This window comes from Chrysochloris asiatica, unplaced genomic scaffold, assembly GCF_000296735.1.
Source record: "Chrysochloris asiatica unplaced genomic scaffold, ChrAsi1.0 scaffold00333, whole genome shotgun sequence".
Lineage (NCBI taxonomy): Eukaryota > Metazoa > Chordata > Mammalia > Afrosoricida > Chrysochloridae > Chrysochloris > Chrysochloris asiatica.
The window spans coordinates 2,119,049-2,127,506 of record NW_006408851.1 but is presented as its reverse complement, the minus strand read 5'-3'; positions in this window follow the sequence as shown (position 1 = coordinate 2,127,506).

Below are 8,458 nucleotides of genomic sequence, written 5' to 3'. Positions count from 1 at the left end.
AAAAAAAAAAAAAAAAAATGGCCAGAGGACATGAACAGACACTTCACCAAAGAAGACATTAAGGTGGGCAGCACAGATATGAAGATAGGCTCATGATCACTAGTCATTAGAGAGATGCAAATCAAAACAACAATGAAATATTATCTTACTCCAGCATTAGTAGCAAAGTTCAAAAAAATCTAAAACAACAAATACTAGTGAGGATATGAAGAGACCAGGACACTCCTACACTGCTGATAGAACTGTAAAATGGTGCAACCACTGTGGAAAATAATATGGTGCTTTCTCATAAAAGTTGAAAATCAGAAATACCATAGCACCCAAAGATCTATTAGGTGTATATTCTCAAGAAATATGAGCTGTGACATGACTCGATCTTTCACAATAGCCTTAACGTCCATCAACTGAAGAGCAGTTCAATAAACTTTGATATATACCCACAGTGGGATAGTATGCATATCTGCAAAACACCTCAGAACATGAATGACATCATGGCATCAGAACATGCTCAGGACATCATGCTGAGTGAAATTTGTCATCGCAAAAGGATAAGCATTGTATGAGACCACTGTTGTAAAAAATTTAGGAAATTTTTTTTTTTTTAAATGAAACATTCTATGATGGTTAGTGTGCATTGGGCTGGAGGAGGCTACAGAGTAGACACATGTTAATATGGGTGACAGGGCAGGCAATATACAGTAAAAGAAGTTGGCAGAGGAAAGATGAAGGTTGTAGGAGACAGAGGAGTGCAAGAATTAATGAAATGGAGGTAAATTCTGCTAACTGATGGTATATTGAGGGATTGCAATCATTGTGAAATGAAGCAGAGTATATGATTTGATAAATGTAAAACTGATGATCTGCTTTGTAACCCTTTACTCAATTCCAATAAAAAGTTTGTAAAAAAATCATATACATTCCTTCAGTTTTACAGAAAAATCTTCAACTCATAATTTCACATACTACTTTATAGTAGTTGCTACTACTCCACTAGTAATAAATATTTTAGTGGTTTACACTGTCTGTCTCTACAGTAGAAATCTATTGTAGTAGGGTAAGTCAAGAAATATTGCTACTAGTATTCCAGCTCATACATGCATAGGTTTATTACATACAAATAAAATGTGTTTAAACATGTCTCTGTGATCAGTGGACGATTGCAGACAAGTTTGTTCAGTGATACACTTACCTCATTGGGATGAAGACATACTAAAACGCACACACACAAACTTTTGTTTAGATCAGCTAACTAAAATTGCTGACCTTTCCATAAGTCTTTTAAGTAAGATCAAAGCTAATGCAGACATCTGTGGAAAGAGATGGTGGAAAAAGCTCCATATCATCAGCCAAAACAAGGCCAGAGACCATCAATTACTTACATGCATTTTCTTCAGGCTGAAGCTGAAGAAAATTAAAACATTCCATGAAAGCCAAAATATGATCTTGAACATATCCCAGCTAAATTTAGATATCATCTGAAGAACAGATTTGATGCATTAAACACTAAAAACTGAAGACCAGAAGAGTTATGGGATGACAAGAACATTATACAGGAAGAAAGCAAAAGGTCATTAAGAAGGCAAGAAGGAGGGAAAAGACCAAAATGGATGTCAGAAGAGACTCTGAAACTTGCTCTCCAGCATAGAGATGCTAAAGCAAATGGAAGAAATGTGGAGGAAAAAGGAAATTTCAAAGGACAACTCGAGAAGACAAAGTCAAATATTATAACAAAATGTGCAAAGACCTCGAGTTAGAAAACCAAAAGGGAAAAACATGCTCAGCATTCCTCAAGCTGAGGGAACTGAAGAAAAAGTTAAGGCTTCGGCTTTCGTTATTGAAGGATTCTATAGGCAAAATAGTAAAAGATGCAGAAAACATCAAAAAAAAAAAAAAAAGATGGGAAGAATACACAAAGTTACTGTACCAAAAAGAAATGGTCGATATTCAACCATTTCAAGAAGTAGCATATGATAAAGAGCCAATGATACTGAAGGAAGAAGCTCAAGATGAACTGAAGGAATTGGCAAAGAACCAGGCTCTGGAATTGATGGAATATAAAGTGAAATCTTTCAACAAACTGATGAAGCACTGGAGGTAGTACTCACTTATATATGCCAAGAAATTTGGAAGACAGCTCCCTGGCCAACTGACTGGAAGAGATCCATATTTGTGCCCATTCCAAAGGTGACTCAACAGAATGCAGAAATCATGGGACAATATTATTAATATCACATGCAAGTAAAATTTTGCTAAAGGTAATTGAAAGCCGCAACTGTACATAGATAGAGATTCAAGCCCAATTCAGAAGAGGATGTGGAACAAGGGGATATCATTGCTGATGTCAGATGGATATTGGTTGAAAGCAGAGAATACCATAAAAATGTTTACCTGTGTTTTATTGACTATGCAAAGACTTTCGAGTGTGTGGATCATGACAAACTATGGACAATGTTGTGGAGAACTGAGTATTTCAGAACACTTAATTGTGCTCACAAGGAACCTGTACATAGACAAGAGACAGTTGTTCAAGCAGATGGTATAAAATTAGGACAGGAATGGGCCAGGGTTGTAATTTTTCACCATATATATTCAGTCTATATGCTGAGTACGTAATCTGAGAAGCTAGTTATATGAAGAAAAATATGGCATCAGAATAGGAGGAAGATTCATTAACAACCTGTCATATGCAGATGATACGACCCTGCTTGCTGAAAGTGAAGAGGACTTAAAATACATACGAAGATAAAAAACCACAGCCTTTGGTATGGGTTGCAACTTAATGTAAAGAAAACAAAAGTCCTCACCACTGTACCTATAAAAAACATGCTGCAGATTAATGCACTGGACGGCAAGGTTGGTTTGAACCACAAAGTTGGCGGTTTAAGTTCACCAGTTGCTCCTGGAAAACCCCATATAGGGTCACTATGAGTTGGAATTGACTCGACAGCCATTAACAACAGCAACATATAAATGGGGAAATGATGTAAGTTGTCAAAGACTTCATTTTGCTCAGATCAACCATCAACACTCATAGAGGCGGCAGTCAAGAAATCTAACAACATATTGCATTAGGCAAATCAGCTGCACAAGACCTCTTTAAAGTGTTCAAGAGCAAAGATGTAAGTTTGATGACTAAGGTTCACCTGACCCAAGCCATAGTATTTTCAGTTACCTCGTATGCAAGTGAAAGTTGGACAGTGAATAAGGAAGACCACAGAAGAATTCATGCATTTGTGCTATGGTGTTGGAGTAGAATATTAAAAGTACCATTGGGGGGGTGGAGAAAGTACCTTGGACTGCAACAACAAATCTGTGTTGGAAGAAGTATAGCCAGAATGCTCCTTGGAAGCCAGGATGGCCAGACTTCATCTCTCATACTTCAGACATATTATTTTTGTTGTTATGTTCCATTGAGTCCGGTACCGATTCATAGCGACCCTATGCACAGCAGACACATTATTAGGAGGGACCAATCCCTGGAGAAGGATATCATGTTTGGTAAAGTGGAGGGTCAGAGAAATAGAGGAAAACCCCAATAAGATGGATTGGCACAGTGGCAGCATCAATGGGCTCAAGCATGGCAACAATTGTGAGGTTGGCACATGTTCCATTTTGTTGTGTATAGGTTCATTATGAGCCAGTACCAACTAGACGGCACCTAATAGCAACAACAAAGTATTAGGTGCCGAGCATTTTATCTCTCCTGCCGTTAGCCAAATTTAACACAATAGTTTGAGGGAGACAGGATAAAATAAAGTTTGAAAACTCTGATATCAAGCTCATCCAGTCTATCTTGCATTGCAGTCATTAATTACTAAGTGGAAGATACAATCAGTCTGATTTCTTTTCCATATTTTTCAAGTGGAGGGAAAGAGGATTCTGAGAAGAACAAAGGATCTTTATATCCAGGAGCTTTCTACTCTAACCTTAGGAAATTTATTTAACATTTTGGGGACTTGTTTTGTAATTGGCAAAATAAAGATACTAAATTCTTTTCTGATAAGCTTACAGGATTGTTGTCAGGATCAGATGAGCTAATGTATGTGAAAGCATCATTAAAATTATGTATATAAAATATATGTTGTTGCTATTTGCAATTGAGCTGATTTCAATTCATAGTGGCTCCATGTAACATTAGAAGAGTCCCATAGGGTTTTCTGGACTGTATTCTTTAAGGAAGCTTATCACCAGGCCTTTCTTCCACAGAGTGACTGTGTAGGTCCAAACCTATGAGGGAGTTCAAACCCCTGGGAAGGTTCAACCTGCAGACCTTTGGGTTAACAGCCAACCACTTAACTGGTGTACCATCAGAGATCCTTTTATGTCTAATATATTGTTACTGTGTACCATTGAATCAGTTCCAATTTATTGCAACCCAATATGGCAGAAGGTAACAGCCCCATAGGGTTTTCAAGTCTGTAATCTCTATGGAAGCAGACTGCCACAACTTTCTCCCATGGAGCAGCTGGTGGGTTTGAATCACCAACCTTCAGGTTAGCAGAAGAATGTTTTAACCACTGTGCTACCAGGATTCCTTAAATCAAGTATAAAGTAGTAGTATGTTGTTATTGTTGTGTGCCACTGAGTCAGTTCTGACTCATAGTGACCCTGTATAGGATGTCCGAGGAAAGCAGCTGGTGGGTTTGAACTGCCAATCTTGCAGTTACCAGTCCAGTGAACATAAATAGGACTGAGAATAAATATATGAGAGTTTTCAAGAAGTTCATAGAAAGTGCTCATTATGAAAAACCTACGTGTGGATTTCATTTTGTTTCCTCACCAAAATAAACTTACTAATTTGTTACAGTCCTGGTATAGTGCTGTAAGCGCTGGACTGCTAACCTCAAGGTTGGCAGTTCAAATCTACCAACTGCTCCTTGGAAACCCTGTATAGGGTTGTTATGAGTAGAAACCAACTTGATGGCACTTAACAACAACTTGTTATAACATGTCTGAACAAGATCTAATTTGAGGCAATAAGAGAGATGAGATACCAGTTTGAAAAGAGCCCCTATCAGACAAACATGAATTCTGCTAAAATTGAAGCAAGAGCAAGCATCAAATTTATGGTGAAGCTTGGTTAGAAGAATGGTGGTACCATTGATGCTTTTAACAAAAAGTTTATGGGACAGTGCCCTAAAGAAATCAGTTTACAAATGGATAACTCATTTTAAGAAGGGATGAAATGATGTTGAAGATGAAGCCCGCAACCACAGACAATCCACATCAATTTATGAGGGAAATATTAATCCTGTTCATGCCCTAATTGAAGAAAACCAATAATTAACAACAGAAACAATAGTCAATACCATAGACAACCAGTTCTGCTTACACAATTCTGATGGAAAATTAAAATTGAGCAGATTTTTCACTTGGGTTCAACACTGTTGAACTCAGATCAGCTGCAGACAAGAATAGAGCTTTCAATGGAAGTTGTAAACAAGTGGGATCAAGATCCTAAAGCCTTTCTTTGAAGAACTGTAACAGAAGATGAAACATGGCTTTGTCAGCATGATCATGAAGACAAAAGCACAATTAAAGCAATAACTGCCAAGAGGTAGAAGTGGTCCAGTCAAAGCAGAAATGGACTAGTCAAGAGCAAAGGTCATGGCAACAGATTTTGGGGATGCTCAAGACATTTTTCTTGTTCAGTTTCTGGAGAGTCAAAATACAGTAACATCTGCTTATTATAAGAATGATCTGAAAAAGCTAGCCAAAGCTGTAGCAGGAAAACACTCAGGAAAGCTTTACCAGACAGCCCTTCTCCACTAAGATAATGTTCCTGCTCGTTCCTCCCATCAAAGAACAATTTTGTTAGAGTGTCTTTGGGAAATCAATAGGCATCCACATTATAGTCCTGATTTGACTCTTTTTATTTTTATTTTTTTAAGTTTTTATTGTGAATCAGATGATAGTTTACATGGGAGAACATCAGCTTTACATTCATCCTATCGTATTTCATTTCATTGCAATGACTACAATTCCCTCTATGCATCATTATTCAACAGCATTTGCTTCCATTCCGTCTGTTTTGTTTGTTGTTGCTTTTTTATGTACACTGAAGCACTCAGGAGTATACAACCATTCAAACAAACAAAGGGCACATCCTGCAAGCCCGCCCCCCATCCCCATCAGCACACAGCCCCTCTCCTTCCCTGAGTCCAGAGTCCCCAGCTACTCCATCTCTCCACATCATCGTCTCTCCCTCCATCTCTGGTCCAACTTATTTTTGTTTTGTAATCTTCCAAAATCTTTCAAGGGCATCCATTTTTCTTCAGTTAATAATATAGGAGGACTGCATTGACATGGTTAAATCCCTAGGACCCTCATTTCTTTAGGTATGGGCTAAATGGCTGGTATCATCACTTTAATTGTCTTGATCTTGATGGAGATTGTTGAGAAATAAAGTTTATATTTTTATTTTTATCTTTTAACTCCAATTTCACAAACTTTTTGAAGGTCCTTTATATACTGAAAAGCACTAGTGCAAGGATGTTTGGTTTATTTTCCCCTTTCATCTGAAAATGAAAATAGTCGTCTATTATGGGGTCTATACTACACAGGTGCAGTCACCCAATGTGGCAAAAGTTAGCAGCATTTTGCCACTAGGTGGCAAAAGTCAGCCAGCATTTCTTTCAAATACTCTATTCAGACACGTAGCCTTCAAGGGATGATTTTATAACTAATCTTTACAGGCAGTTTCAGAGTACCAATTATAAGAAACTGCAAAAGAATTTATCAAATAAAACTTGTGTTCACCACATCGCTTTAAAACAAAACACGTAACATTCCCAAACCAAAACCAAACCCACTCTGGTTGAGTTAATTTCAACTCAAAGTGACCCTGTAAAACAGTAAGAACTGCCCCATAGGGTTTCCAAGGCTATAAATCTTTATGGATGTAGTCTGCCTCATCTTTATCCCACAGAGCCACTGGTAGGTTGAACCACTGACATTTTGGCTCTCAGTAGGTGAGTCCTTTAACTCCAAACGTCCTATAACATTCTCCACCCACTGTCATCTAGTTGATTCTGACTTGTAGTGACCTTGCATAGGGTTTCCAAGGTTTTAAGTCTTTACAGAAGCTTCATCTTTCTCCCAAGGATCAGCTGGTGGGTTTGAACTGCACCTTGTGGTTAGCAGTCCAGTGCTTATTCTCCAGTGTCACCAGGACTCATAACATTCTCAGGACCTATAAACTATAAGGAGTCCTGGTGTGGTGCTGTGGGTTAATGCTCCAGACTGCTAAAGCCATTTGAATTGCAAGGTCGGCGGTTCAAGCTCAACAGCTGCTCCTTGGAAACCCTATACAGGGTCTCTATAGGTCGGAACCAACTCTATGGCACTACACAAAAACAACATAAACTATTAATCTAAAACAAAATTTTTATACAAGGTAATTGTTGAGTCCTATGTTCAAACCACTCCCCAACATTAGTTAATTGTGTACAACTTCAAGCTAGAACTTTTCATGAATTGGTTGGTGTCTGCTCTGCTCAGAGGGTTATTCCTGTCCAACTGGGAGGATGGTGGTGACCAGAGGTCTAGTCTTGCTGGAACTTTTAAAGAAATTCTTTGGAAAGTATGTTCCATATGAGGCATTTAACTGATAAAAACACAGTTACACCCACTGGCCAAAAGCAAACTAACATTTCTTTAACACTTTGAATTTAGTATATTCTCCCCTTGCTTCTCAGTCCTGAGCTTTCTGAACTCTCAGCTTCAACCAAATAAACAGTTTTGACATCATTCTTTCCCCAAAAGCTCAAGCAAAACTGTCCTAGAACTTAAGATGGTGTTCTCAAATCAACGTAATAATTCTCTGCAAACAGAAGAAACCTGTGAAGATATTAGAAACTTCTGTGACATTTCTTCTGTATTGTAACTAAGATATTTTCACATTGTCAACAAATATTATAAAAGAAGTGACAATCCATCACCATCAGATTTTCTGACGTCATGTATGGAAACCTCTGGAAAGGAATACTTAGACAACAGTATTACATTAGCAACTATAGAAACAATGACTGTATTTAAAAGGCATTTGCTATATTTCAGACATGGAGTTTAGTACCTTCATGGGTTATTTTGTTCAAAATTTACCACAACCATATGAGGATACTATTGTCATCTATAATAAAGAAAATGTAGAAAATGTAAAGAATCTGTCCAAGGAAAATTAGGTTAAGAAAGGTTAGGTAACTTGTCTAAGGGCACACAGCTGTACAGTGCTTAAGATTGTGACTAATGACTATGTTTGAAATCGTAATTCCATGTCTTTTGGGGATTATCTAAAAATTTCCTCCCTGGTGTCCCACTGAATCCACTTGAGATTTACTCCATATGCCCCATGATACTTGGATCTCTCTATGGTTCTGAAAGAAGGGGGGGAAAAAGTCAGATTTCAATTACTTTGCACAGGACTTTCTTTAAGATGTTGTTGTTGTTGTTAAGTGCC